Source organism: Epinephelus lanceolatus, chromosome 5 (genome assembly GCF_041903045.1).
Source record: "Epinephelus lanceolatus isolate andai-2023 chromosome 5, ASM4190304v1, whole genome shotgun sequence".
NCBI lineage: Eukaryota > Metazoa > Chordata > Actinopteri > Perciformes > Serranidae > Epinephelus > Epinephelus lanceolatus.
The window spans coordinates 16,450,929-16,465,880 of NC_135738.1; the positions used below are offsets into that span (position 1 = coordinate 16,450,929).

The following is a 14,952-nucleotide window of genomic DNA, read 5'->3' on the forward strand; positions in this document are numbered from 1 at the left end:
GAAGAATTAACTCGATCATTCATCTTAAAGGTTTGAGGAGTGTAACGTTGTTGATAAAAACCTTTCATCAAATGATGTTTTTTCTTACATGGAACACTTACCAGCTGCTTCTGACCACCTTGTTTAAGTTTGTAAGAGAGCCAGCCAGTAACACCAGCCAACAGATACAGTGCCGAGGAACTCTGAGGAGTGATTTCAGGTTTAGCAACTCTGTCCCACTCTGAGGAGGAAAGGAAATGAAACCAACGAAGACTTTCGGACATTTTGCCTCAATAAGTCTGATTAAAATAAATTAATCAATTCATTCATTATACACTTATAATTAGCTGTGTAAATATCCCAAATGATTAAAGTTTCAGAGAGGGCATCAGTTTGCACTGTGTAAAACAAAAGATGCAGCATTTGATGCAACACCTGCCACAAAGAAGTCCATCAAACATGTACAGTGAGGCAAATGGTTGCATTTCATCTATCAGTCTCTGCATGCAGTGTTGACTTTGCGTAGATTAATTCAATTACTGGATGTATTTTATGTCAAAATATTGTATTTATTGCATAAAGAAATTGTATCAGATGCCCACAGCCACTATGGTTGGAAATGTTAAAAAATTTGAATAAATTAAAGTACGTAGCTTTGCCCATCTGTTACAAACAGAAAACTAACTTTGTACAGCTTCAGAATTCACTGTTGAGGTAGGAACACATGAAATTTATGAATTTATGTTGTAGAAAGAAGATCTGTATTAACAGCAAGTTCTGTATTAAAAGTAACAATGACAATCTGTGTAAGGAACTCAAGGCTCTAATAATAATCTGTGTTTTGGGGTCATAAACTGTGATGCTCCACTGTAATTCTATTGCATCCATTTACTGAACTGAGCTTGGGTAAGGTCATAATTTCACATCTACCCTCAAACACTGAGACATAAAATGTATCCAACAGTGCATTCTTCTCTGGGTAAATAGAAGGAATTGTACAAATCCTTAAAACCAAACTATTGGTTTTTAAGAGCCCTCCTGCAGCACAACACCTAATCACTCAATGGTTGGGTCATTCTGTTCCAGGAAACTTTGGCCTGGCTTTTAGTCTGATTTTTTTCTGTTGGTGGTCCTGTTCATATACTGAAAATCAGGCTAGAGACTGTGGCAGCAAGCAGACCTCCATCCAAAAAACGCAGTTGTTCGTTTGACATTTGAGAACATGCTGAAAGAAAACGATACGGTGAAAATCTCTCGCCTGCTTCACAAGCGAACTATGCATTCATCTTCTTCTGTAACAACATACCAAAGAATTCTGGGCACTGGGAAGACGTGAGCTTAGACTTTGTTCTCTTTATATCGTCTGTATTTCTTCACCTCACTTTGATGAGACATACGTGCACTTCAGCACAGCTAGCATTATCAGTGTTGATCATACAGTATGAGGTTATATAACACTATGCTGTGTCATTGAAAGAGAGCCACTTCAGTATCATCCCTTTGTTTATGTATTTGTATCTTTAGATCTGAAGAGGAGCCCACCAACAGTGAGCAGTCAGTCATTAGTTTAGTTTTTCAATGGCCGACACCATATACAGTCACAAGGCGAAAATAGGCCAAAATAGGTCTTTTCTAAATCATCCACCACATGGGTAACAAGACAGTTTGGAGCTTTCCTGGAAAAGGACGACACTCTTACACCTCTCTTTTCTGTAAAACAGGAAAGTGATTTATTGAAACTCATATCTGACTTTTGGACAAAACACTTGTGGAGGTTTGGAGAGGTGGTTGTTGCTGATGTATGAAACATAATAATCTGCAGAGTCCAGGAATTAAGAGCTTGAAACAATATGACGGTTTGGTCCAGACTTATTTATAAACAGCTAGTGAGTAGTGCTGATTGGGACAAATCTTTTGCAAACATTTATGGTTCCAGATGACGAATCCTAATATGTTTGATTGGCCCCTCAGTTTTCAACATTTAGTAGCTGCTTACGAGGATGCGCACTCTAATTCTTGCTGAGAGGATGGGCTGATTTTTTGGTATGAATTAAGCGCTTACACACATGGTTTTTCATCAAAGTACAAGTGGGGCCGTTTAGGACACAAAATCAGGCAGTTTATGTCCTCTTCAGATTCCAATTTCTGCCCACAGTCAGAACTGTAAGTATACTTTACGTGTGAACAATGTGTTGTTTCAGCTTCAAAATATCTGCAGACTCAGCACAGGATGCAGGTGTCTAAATAAGCACTCACACCTCCTCCCTACATCCTTCACATCTCTCATCGTTACACAAAGTGTCCCACACAGTGATGAGATCGTAGGTATTTCAGCTATGTGATCTCTGGTCTCCTGTACAGTACATGCAACACCGAGCCAACGTCAGTCATCATGTTAAGGGCACCTTGTGTCCTCTCAGCATTCACAGAGAGACACACGAATAGGCAACCACAGTGAACACAACAGGTAATTTTGTTACTGTCTTTGGCATCATCATCAGCATCATCATAAACAACCTAATTTGTGTATTCATTTTGTTGCAGTTCTCATTCCCATTCATCAAATATAGCCACTTGTTCAGTGGCCCTATGCTTCAAACTATGATGCTCTAGGTAACCCTCTAGTGTCAGTTTTGGATGTGTCTATTTCCACTTGTTACATGCATAGTATCTTTTCAAAATGAATTGGATATGGATAAATGGATCGGTTTAGGACCAGATTAATGCCAGCACTCGCCTCTCCACAAAAATAAGCTTCCTACCGATTCTATTTTGCAAGGGCACCATTGCTGCAATTTGTGCTTAGCGCCGCCCACATGATTGTGATTGGTTATCCATCCATCCATCCATCCATCCATCCATCTATCCATCCATTTTCAACTGCTTGTCTGAAGCCGCAGCAGGCTGAGCATAGCATCCCGGACGTCCCTCTCCCCAGCAACACTTTCCAGCTCCTCCTGGTGGACCCTGAGATGTTCCCAGGCCAGATGAGATATGTAGTCCCTCCAGTGTGTTCTGGGTCTGCCCCAGGGCCTCCTACCAGTGGGATGTGCCCATAACACCTGCTGCCCAGCAGGCATCCTGATCAGATGTCCGAACCACCTCCACTGACCCCTTTTGACATGAAGGAGCAGCGGCTCTACTAAAGCTCCCTCCGGATGTCCGAGCTCCTTACCCTATCTCTAAGGTTGAGCCCAGCCACCCCACAGAGGAAACTCATTTTGGCCACTTGTATCTGTGATCTCTTTCTTTCGGTGACCAGAGCTCATGACCATAGGTGAGGGTTGGGACGTAGATGGACTAGTAAATCAAAAGCTTCGCCCTCTATGGGGCGTCAGTGGCTTAGTGGTAGAGCAGGCGCCCCATGTACAAGGCTGTTGCTGCAGCGGCCCAGGTTCAACTCCAGCCTGTGGCCCTTTGCTGCATGTCACTCCCTCTCTCTCTCCCCCTTTCACGCTTGTCTGTCCTGTCAATTAAAGGCTTAAAAATGCCCCAAAAAATATCTTAAAAAAAAATAAAACTTCGCCCTCTGGCTCAGTTCTCTCTTCACCACGACGGTCCAGCACAGCGCCGGCATCACTGTAGATGCTGCACCAACTGCCAATCCATCTCACGTTCCATTCTACCTTCACTTGTGAACAAGACCCCGAGATACTTGAACCCTCTCGCTTGGGGCAATAAGTCACTCCCAACCTTGAGGGGGCAATCCACCATCTTCCGACAGAGAACCATGGCCTCAGATTTGGAGGTGCTAACTCTCATCCTGACTGCTTCCCACTCGGGTGCAAACTGCCCCAGTGCATGCTGGAGGTCACGGTGTAAGTTGTTTGTATTTCAGAAAAATACAAACAACCTAGCACGTTTTTTCCCATAGTGCAAAATTATGATGGGTGCTAGGTCTGGCTAGTGAGACTTGGTTAAAACTAGTTTAATGTCTTTTGGTTTAACATGGGACGTGGACAGCTTTCTGGGTAAAAGTCCAGTATTTGTTTGACCCATCAATCTAATATTGCCACAGATGTGTTAACAGTGGGCGTAGAGCCTGATGCATCTCATACAGATGCTGAAGGATGCCTTATGCATCAGTATCAGAGCTGAGGGGTGTGACAAAGACAACCTGGGAATGTGAACAGGCTGGTAATTTTCATCGACACCCACATTTCTTATAAAGACATTATATCTCACATTGAATGTTCTGCTTTCCATCTCTAATCTATGGGACATACTTCCTCTCACAGTCAAACATGAGACGAAATGTTATCCATCACTCCCTCACAGTTGTTCTCACATGGGAACAATTAAGGTCTCAGGATGACAAAGGCTGGTCTGTTTCTGTGCATTATGGACTCTGTGGAGCAGCAGACAGGGACTGACTGACCTGCAGGCTAACAGCTCACAGACATGTCAGAGTCATGATCCAGGTCTGCTTGGACTGGCTCGGGTCCAGCAGGGCGGGCGAAGTTATGCATTTCTAACGTTTAAAAACTCACCACTCTGGCAGCGAGAGACGAACACCTTTCAACCACCCACTTTGTTTACAAATGTGTATGCACACACAGAGAAACACACACCGAGTACAGACACTTACTTCCCAATAACAGCTGTCCCATCAGTCACCGGACAGATGATTTGTACGGATTAGAGGTGTGTGAATACTCGTTTTCTTACACTGAACTAATCCAAATGTAAAGACATAGGCCCCTTAAATGAGAGCACTAATCATTTGGCATTTTAATTTAGACAGAAATGTCTGCCTGTACCCACCCGTGACACAGAAACCGTACCTCAAAGCTCCTCAAGCTGCAGGAGATTCTTGTAATCTCCTCATTTATATGTGGACGCATGTTATATGTTGTTATAGCCTTCCGGTCATAAATCAGAATCAAGTTCACAAATCATTCCCACATGACGGGTAGCCGACACAGTTTCTAATTCATACATCTGTAGCTGATCTGTCTCATCTGGTTAGGCTCTCCCTTCTGAAGGGATCAAAAGCTGATGCAGCACCTCTTTCTCTTTTCCTCTGCAGGGTCTCTCTGCTTTCATGCAACTGGCAACTCATCACTGGTTTATCACAGGCCGAGCGCTGGCCCTAACACTCACCAGACACTGCTCATGAATATTCACATGGATGTTTGCAACAAATCGATTGTCACAAGAGGAGAAAGGCGGTGACGAGGACACAAGTCTGGCTTTCTGCTGGCTGCAAATGTAGACTGTGTGCATCCTGTCAAATGTCTAAATACAGCTTTTACACATTTCACAGCTAGCTACCTAGAGCAAGTTTTAGTCAGAAGTTCAGATACACAGGGGCACTATAACATAATATGGCTTTTAAAAGAGTAGCCTGACTATTGAAAAAATGCAGTTAAGCCTATTCACCTTTTTTTTCTTTTTTTTGCCGAGAGCCAAATTAAACAATACTACTCTCCTGTCTGTAAGTTAGCTATGGAGCTAGAGTCATGGGGCAGTTAGCTTAGCTTGGCATAAAGACTGTAAGCAGGGGTAACAGCTAGCCTGGTTTGGTCCAGTGTTAAAAATAATTTGCCTTCCAATACATCTAAACCTCACTAAGCAAAATGTTTACCATGTTTATTTTATTTGTTTATTTGTTTTATATGTATGGTCCTGGTACGGTGACAACAAGTACTATTCCCACCCGCAAACTGTCAAATTAAACAACATATAACATATTAATTATTAAACTTTGGACAGCACCGAGCTAGCTGTTTCCTCTTCTGTCAATCTTTATGCTAACATCTCCTAGCTGCACCTCTACCTACCCCAAGTGACTTTCCCACTGCACAAAAAACCTCTGGCTTTTGTATGTAACGAAAAAGGTCACACCAAGGTCAAATGACACTGCAGTGGTCATGGGTATTTATCGGCTCCTGCTTCAATCTGCAGTGATGGAAAAACAACACCTGGGTGAACATGCTACTTTTAGCAGCTTTATCTGAGCAATACAATGACACCCCACCACAAAATACTGTCCGTCTCCGCCCAAGTAGCGCTCAAACATCGTTCAAATTTAGCCTGCACCAAGTTTGAAAGAGAGACTGAAAAAGTAAGAGATATAAAGAACAAGTGAGGCCTGTAACATTTTCACTGGCCTCCATGCGGCTTGCTACTGTTTACTAACCTGTCTTCCGGCATGTCCTTGACGACCAACATGATACACCAATAGAAAACAAAACATAAAATGAACAAAACAGAAAGGCATACTCAACCGTGTACACAACTATAGTCTACTGCGAATGGGAAAGGAGTCTATAACCTAGTTTTAGCAGGTTTTCCGTGTTTTAAAAACCTACGTACTAGGGCTAATTTTGGTGGAAACAGACAGACAGACATGAGAGTGGTCTAAATTCTCTCATCAAGTTAAATAAGTTTATTTCCAAATGTTGATTTTTTTTGTTTAATTAACTAAAGAGCTGACTTTTAAGCAACTATTATGTTAAAAGACTTTCTCTCTGACCACTTCCAGGCCACTCTGCTATCTTAATAGTTCATATAATATCAAGATATAGCACAACCTCATAACTATAATATAAAGCTACAGCAGGCAGACAGTGAGTATTCTGAGCCAGGCAAAACACACTTAACATTTATACATCAGCTGCAGCTGGTAAAAAGAAAACACATTTTCTAAACCTGCCTTCAGTCTGTGTGTATTTTATCAACAAAGTCTTCTCATTTAAGTCATTAAACATGGAGATTAGACAGGGAGCGTATTCAGGAGCAATAATGGCACCAGCTGCAAAGCAGAAGAAAAAGCAGGTTTAAGGGAGTCTACTGAAAGCATGCAGGTTGCTGGCATATTTAGACAAAGACCACTGAATACATCATGTGTTATGATGTGATGTGTATAATTTAAAAGTGTGATCTGTTTTTATGATTGTTTTAACTTATGTACAGTGTCTTTGAGTACCATGAAAAGCACTCTATGAATAAAATGTATTATTATTATTTATTATCAGCGCAGTTCATACTTAGGCAGTGACTAATACTGGGGCTATGGATTTATGGGGCTATGACTAATACTGGGGCTATGGCATATTTTTAATATGCTGAAGTTAACAAAATGACATATTAAAGGTGATTGATACGCAGTTCAAAGTTTACTTTGGACGTCTCCAGTGCCAGTGTTGCCCATCAAAAAGAGCTAAATCACAGTGAGCCCACATCTGAGTCCTTTGTTTCTGAAGCCAACTTGGATTTAGCCTGAGAACTCCTCAAGTGGCCCACTGGAGTTAAGTCTTATAAGACATTAGTGCTCGGTACGCAATACAAAAGTTAAAAGCCTTCCACTAAAAGCCCCGCAATTACATTAATTGCATGGTACTTCTTTGTGTCTTCATACATCCCAGCATTGTGTACACACACCATGTGCTATTTGTATATTGTCTGGCTTTGTAATTACTGGCTCAATGATGGCGTCCTTACGGAGTGTTTTATATTGTATTAATCAGACATCAAAAGGAGCCAGAAGAAAAGCATTATGTTCTGATAAAGACTCATTCTGATGTACGATTAACATTCGGTTTGGCAACTTACAGTAGGGCTCACATCTTTAATCAGGAAATGTTCAGGAAAGACATGCAGGCAGCTAGATATTAGGAGATCTCTCTCCTTCTCTTGTAATCATTCCAGTACAGTTTGTGGATGCAACAGGGGAAACCAGGAAATATAAACATAATTTGTTCTGGTAGCGTATTTATGATCCCAGTGTTCTATGTTTCCCAGTTCATTATCCCCTTACTAAGACATATTAAGAACTTTCAAAGAGTTTTATATCCTCAGCAATGTTTTTTTTTTTGCCTTGGGTCAAATGTAAAATGTATGTTTCCCTCGATCAGTATGTTGAAATCACCCACCTACTGCTTATAGCCTGCTGATGCCTTGAATCCTATGCCCTAAAACTTGAAGGCAAGACAGGTCCTTTTTTTACTTTGATAACTTCACAGTGGCTGAACAGATTTTTACCATTCAAACGGTGTTTGAAACTTCAATCTCCCCTCATTTGTTTGCAATTTAGACTGTGATAGCCCTCACCGATGTCTCACAGTTGATAGTTAGTTTATATCAAGAACATAGAAGCCTGGGAACGTCAGGATGACCCTGCTAATACAGCTTTATACAAGAAAAGTCAATTTACTCTTGGGCTTACAGTTGTGTATTTTGCTCTTCTACTTTTACTGTGTGTGTTTTTAATGGGGACCTAAAAGAAAGGTCACCATTTGGGAAATAAAATTCGCTATTTTTTCCCAAGAAATGGATGAGAAGATTGATTCCACTCTGTTTGTGACAGGATCAATTATACAGCAGTAATATTAAGTATTATAATTACACAAAATTTGTTCCAGCTGTTATCACCTGACACGCTCAGGCCTCCATGGTCAATATGTGGTACGTTTGATACTCAGTTTCTGTACCCCTACGTTCACCTTTGGGGGTACCCCAACTGTAAAGGGGTGTCTCCTGCCTTACCTCTCCCTTTTGTTGAGGTAAGCGACATTGCCCTCTTAGTAATCTCTGCGTTTTAGTGCTGTTAAGCTACTTTTATAAGTTCATTTTTCAACCTAAACTTTTTAACATATACTACTATATACTATACATAACTTTATACTAACATATTCCTGTGTCACTTAATTTGTGTAGGGCCTCGAGTTATATGGTCGTAATTGATGGAGGTTTCAGTTTTTACCTCTTGCTGTCAGGAAATAAACTGAGATCGCCTCCAAAGATATCCACGGTCTGAGCCTCTTCATATCAACACCACGCAGACAACACTAGAGTCCACGGCTTACATGTGCACCAAATGTGAAAGTATCACCAGCAGCAGGCTAACTTAGCTTAGCCATATTACAGGGGATAACGTGCCAGACTATTTCTTGATCAGCACCAGTAACTTCCTGGAGCCTCCACTTGTTGCAGGCAAACAGTTCTTGACCAAGAAATAGTCTGGCACGTAGCCTAATCCCCTGTAAAACTGTGATGCTATTTTAACACTTTGGTTTTGGTTTTGAGAGACAAAATAACGTATTTGACAGTTATTCTATACTTTATAGGATCCATCATCATCAACACTATCATTGCATCTGTTCCCCAATACTGCTGATAGCTGTCTCTGACCGTTATTGGGAGTGTTTAGCTCGCTACTGTGCACTAACAGATATACACTGTAGTGAGAGTAACAAATATATAAACACAACATTCAGAATATTTGTTTAAAATCTAATTCTGTACGTACTTTCACTGTTGACATTATTATACTGGTTGATTGTAAGGTTGGTAATTCTGGAATTGAAAGAGATCCATTTGTTGCTCTCTCTCTGTAATCTGCAATGAATAACAGCTTCAGATTAATGTACGATCCACATATATGGGTCTTCAGATGACTCTAACAGCCTAAGATCTGACAAGGTTCTTGTTAAAAGATAAAGAAAGTGCTTCAACACACTTATAGGTAAACAGTTGCCTGAGAGGCGTTTGCAATCAGTCAAGAAGCCGCAGCCGCTTACTCCACATGACCAAACATGGTCACGTAAGAAAAAGTCCCCCGACCAGGATACAAATTCCACACAGTTTAGAAGCCACGACATACTGTAGTGGTGACCTTTTCTGCTGCTCATTAAAATGTTTGTGTACAGTTTGGTTGGAGAGGAGTGTGAGTTGTTTTGTAGTCGATAACCATCAGCTGGTAAAGAGGAGATTTGGAAGCATCTTATCATTTCTCTGCAAAGTCAACAGGACTCACAGACTCTTCAGCTCCTCACTCAGTGCCGTGCAGCTCAGCTTTGTTTGAATAAGCAAAGGGACACAAGAGGTCAACTGTACCTTTAAAAGATGAAAATTGTGCTTACTTGTTATTTTTTGTCCCTGATAACAACTCAAGAGTGTTAGAGATTGTTGAAACTGTAATAAGATATGTTAGGTGTCACAAGAGGATAGATTAAAGCAAATTCAAAGCTGAGTTTTAGTTTCCTCCTCGAGTGGGGAGTCAATGGAAATAGATGCAGCTATGTGCACTCCCTGTTCTGCATCCCATCAGCTGAGATGGTGTACTCGGCCTCCTTTTAAGGAAGTACACAGGCAGTGTTAGTTGTAGTGTCCCAGCTTGGCAAGGTGCAAGGGCCATGGACAGTGAGCATGGTTTACTCTAGGAAATACCTGCTGCTATACAAAGTGGCAATCCAAGAATAACTTATTTCCATTGTGATTGCTAATAATCACATTCCCATAATGCTGCTCTGAGGCAGAAAGTATGACTAGAGGGCTGATTGTCATTGTTACTGTCAATGAAAGGAAAATCACTATGGCTGTTAGAAGCTGTTTGACACAGTGGAATAGAAACAGCTGGACATCTAAACAACTTAAAGGAACAGTGTGTAAGATTTAGGGGGATTTAGTGGCATCTAGTGGTGAAGACTGCAGTTTGCAACCAGCTGAAACTTCTCCCAGTTAAGTGGATACGCTGCTGTGAGCATTCATACTTGTGCAGTGGTGTGTCTGTGTCACTTCCAAAACACTAGTGGGCTTAATAGAGACAATTTCAAATACACGAACACAAATTGCCTTCACTATAAATTGCAAGATTCACAGACAAACACTTGTCTTTATCTGGACACATTTTCCCCACAAATACAACATGCTAACTTTATTAGCACAAGCCTATGGCATTTTACATTATATAAATTAGCTTAGCAGCTAGCGATCTTCTTTTTCTCTTTTTATATAAAACCAGAGACAACAGCAACATTTAACAAAGGTAACAGTACATAATTTGGCTCCATTACAACTCACAAGGTTCACAGACAAAACAACTGTACTATACTAAACATTTTCCTAACAAATGCAACATGCTAACGTTATTAGCACAAGCCTATGGCATTTTACATGGCATTGTATGTTAGCCTAGCGACGAGCAGAGATTTTCTCTTCTCATATGAAACCTGGATAAATCCCTGAAGGCTAAATCACACACAAGACTTAAAATGCTATTTTGTGAAGGCTTTATTCTCTTTACAATATATTGCTTTTTATCTGTGAAATAAAAGTATATAAAAGCTTTGTTTCCACTGAGGGAAATGGTTTCAGCTTACAAATATAGACAGGAGGTCTACATCGTTTCGACGTGTAGGCTAGTTACATTTCTGGGGAGATGCACGTCAGGCTATGGCATAGGCTCCAGCGTCGGCTCCATGCAGAGCCTATGCTGTAGCTACGGCATCGATTCAACACAGAAGTATAAATTTCAGTGTTCATTGTTTCGGAGGTTTTCACCAGGAGCCGAATTATCTGCAGAGGTCTTAACCTCCCCAAAACAAATGGACCAGGTGATTAAAACCAGGAAAAACACTGACTAAAACAGTTTTATGTCACAAACCAGTGTTTCTCTGATGCTGTTCAGCCCATGGGAGACAGGCTGCTAGCTGTGCATTTGCCAATGTGTGCTCACCTATTTTTCTCTGATAACTTAAGATCCAATCGTTCAGGAGGTTTAAGGTCTCTTCCTCTCCAAAACAAACGCAACTGGTGATTTAAACTGGTAAAAACACCGAATAAAGCAGTTTTGTACCAAAAAATCCAACACTGCTGGTAGCAGATGGGCTGCTAACCACAGTGACTGACGCAAAAAGTGTGACTAGCCCTATCTAGAGCCAGAGTTTGGTTTGTCCGCTCTGTGCTAATGTAGAAACATGACGGTGCAACATGGCGATCTTCGTAGAAGGGGACGTGCTCCCTATGTAGATATAAACAGCTCATTCTAAGATACAGAAGGCACATCTATTTTTATTTTCAGGCTATTATACACCAAAGAAAACATACCTGTTATATTAAATTCCATTTCTTCGGATATATCTCCCTAGATCCTACAAACTGGATCTTTAATCCAACTTATAAATTATTACAATATTGATGTAAGGAATGTTATTTCTCCTCACATCTACTCAGACTTGATGGCAGACTGATTGCTGATGAATGACTCCATTAATGTCAGAGCCACTAACACTCACCTCTACCCCTCCTGTAATTTGCTCATGTGGAAAACCATTTCCTCTCCTCTTTAGAGTGTTCCACCTGTACAGCTACAGAGCAGGCAGCCTCCCGCTTGTTCCAATCACAGCGCTTTCGAGCCACAAAGACTCATTTGTGCTCAGACGAAAACATTAGCAGCTGAATCTCCCCTGTATTCGTTTCTCTTTTGGCAAAATTCATTCACAAACTCTTTTTTAATGACAACTCTTGAAGTCAAACTGTTTAAAAAGCACTCTTTGCTCTTGTACACAAGACGCTCTCTCTTGTCACAGGCACCATGCAGACGTCGGTGTTTGGATCAGGCTAATTTGATGCAGCTCTTTAAAAGGGAGACATACGTCCACTACAGCTAAACATGTCATTAAATACAAATCTGTGATCTTTTCTTCTTAACGTTGTTGTTGTAAAACTGTGTGTTCACATGAAAAACCTTTACACTTAATGCACAAACATTTCTCTGTACATACAAAGCTGTTTTCACTCTCATCATGCAAAATTATCTTGATTTCAAGTCATCAAGAAGCGGAGAGGATGCTCTAAAATCCCAGACACATTTCCAGTCCCCAGAGAGTCTGTGGTCATAAACTCACACACTCCATCCCCATGTGGTTGTAGCCTTTATCTTCAATACCATCTAAGGAATAGGAGTCTGACTTGGCATGTCCACCACAGCAAACAGCTTTTCCACAACCAGATGTCTGCACAGTGTTTCAGTAACAGAAACTTAAGTTAAATTATAGCTTGCTGGACAGAGCAGATGCAAGTCTTACACCTCAAGGACACCAATTTGCAGAGGCATAGCACACAGACAAAATGCACGTGTTTCAGCTTACAGTTGCTACATGTCATTATGTTAAAGCAGTGCAAGTCCTGCTTTTGTAATACCGTACCATGCAATGCCTTCAAATTTTGATCCCTCTGCAGAAGAATGATTCAAGCTTTATATTTTCAACCTCCCAAAAAATCTCATGAGGAGTAAACTGGATGCCCTTCACTGAAAGGGACTGACAAGTTTGCATTGGATCAAATTCAGTGACACTTTATGCACTGCAGAATGTTTGGATAAAGGAGTTACTTCCAAAGTACAATCAAGTGACAGTGTTAGGGGTAGAATATACATCTGCAGTAAAGAAATGATTCCTTAGTTGTCAGTATTTATAACGTTTGTGCAGAGAGTAAGCATTTTTCCGCCGTCTTGTCCAGCTGTTACTCTGCCCTAGGATGACCCCTCAAGCCAGTGCACACATTTGTATAAAGGGAGACATTTAAACATCCTCTAAAGTCATTTCACATCTGTTCATTTTGCTTTTTCTCTGCATTTTCTTTAAGTTCATGATGCATATGTGGATAATGCACTTGCAAGGTCTAGTTTGACACAGGTGTATCCAGATTAAATCACATGTAAAATATTATTGAGGTATCTGTATGACATATAATCCTAATTTCTCACAACGTACGAGTTACTGTCTGTTGAATTTAAAGCAGCTGTCCCTAATCTAAACCAGCTGGTTGAGTTTAAGTGTCATTAACGAGCCACCTTGTCATGACATCAAATGATGTATGGAGACCAGCGCAAATGCAGCAGTCATTAGAGCCAGTAATTATCTGCTTAACTCTGACTACAAATCTCTAATTCTTCCATATAAGTCTCTCTAAATATAAAAAAAACATTTGCAAGTTATAATATATACACATTATTATGATCAAACTCACCAGGCTGACAGACCAAAGTGACTGTTCCTGCTGGAAATCAGCAGAGGGAGAGCACCCAGAGGTTTATAAGCACATCATGCAGCGTACAGCCCCGCCTGCTCAAGCTGCAACTCTGAGATGTTCACACAGGGCTGACTGTGTGTGTGCATGTACAGAGTGTTGGGGAGTATTGAACATGGAATTAAATACGTAGTTTAACTACATTTTGCAGTAGCTTCATATTTGCATATTGATTCATGTAGTTACTCTTCCATTTCCATTTCCAAGTCCTTAACTACTGAAACTACAAACAACTGTGGGCCATAAAAGTAAATGAAGGATTTCTTTTCATGTTACCAGTGCTTCCTCACTGTTATCGAACCCCATTTGACCACAATAGTCAGAAGTATTGATTATTACTATTTATTAACAAATGTTTACAATGGTTATTGCATGCTATTTCAGGAGTTACCTGGCTAACTACGTTACCTGCTCGGTGCATTTCCCCCTCCTGAAGGCAGGTGACTGACTGATGGATACTGTACAAAACCAGAGCTGACATTTCTTGCACTTTACCATGAATAGTAGGGTATTTTATTGTTTTGGTTTATGACCTGTAAACAAGTGGGCACTTTTTGCAATAAACTCAATTGAATGGTAGTTTTTGCCCACATGTGGCTTTTTTTTTTTTTTTTTGTTATTATTTTGTATCACATGTTCTGTATTCATTTGTTTTGTTTTTTCACAAAGTGGTTCGAACTGCTTTTTCCAAACAGCTTTAGTGAATCAAACTAGAATTCCCCTTGGGGTAGCTTTGCTGTAGTTCAACCTCTTCCGGTGTGAAGTAATCATCCCTAAAGTTAAACTGTGTACATGCTGTGTTGGGGAAGCTACTATAAAGGCATACAGCTTCGCAAGCTACTGCATTTTTAATGCCACTGATTCCTGTAGTTTATACACAGGTAAATATTTCTGACATGAATTAACTCTTTGTACTATCAATCTTCTGTAGGTTCTATTAGGATTTGATATTTAACAGTAACAGTGAGCACAGCCTAAATCAGGACTCTTTAGTGTCTTTCAGGCAAAGGACCCCTTAGCTGAAAGGGAAGAGGAGGAGGGACCCCCTGCTAAATATTTTGTATAACATATAAAATTGAGTTGCACTTGAGATAACACCATAGAAGTCATGGACCCCCTGTTGAAGACCCAGGGCCTAAGTTAAAGTCTTTTTGAGAA

The 14,952-nt window shown here is 40.6% G+C and overlaps 1 protein-coding gene across 2 annotated transcripts in view; it reads right to left on the minus strand.

Annotated features, from left to right (window-relative positions):
* cald1b (caldesmon 1b) overlaps positions 1 to 13,837 on the minus strand; it is a 41,903-nt gene extending 28,066 nt beyond the window's left edge. Inside the window, exons 1-2 of one of the 2 annotated variants that reach the window (XM_078167770.1) lie at positions 13,735 to 13,792; positions 102 to 220 (exon numbers count right to left, since the gene is read on the minus strand). The gene's annotated coding sequence lies outside the window, so the exon portion shown is untranslated. Of the gene's footprint in view, positions 1 to 101; positions 221 to 13,734 lie in introns of both variants that reach the window. The other variant, XM_078167769.1, reaches the window with a different exon arrangement.
* Between the last annotated feature and the right edge of the window lie 1,115 nt (positions 13,838 to 14,952).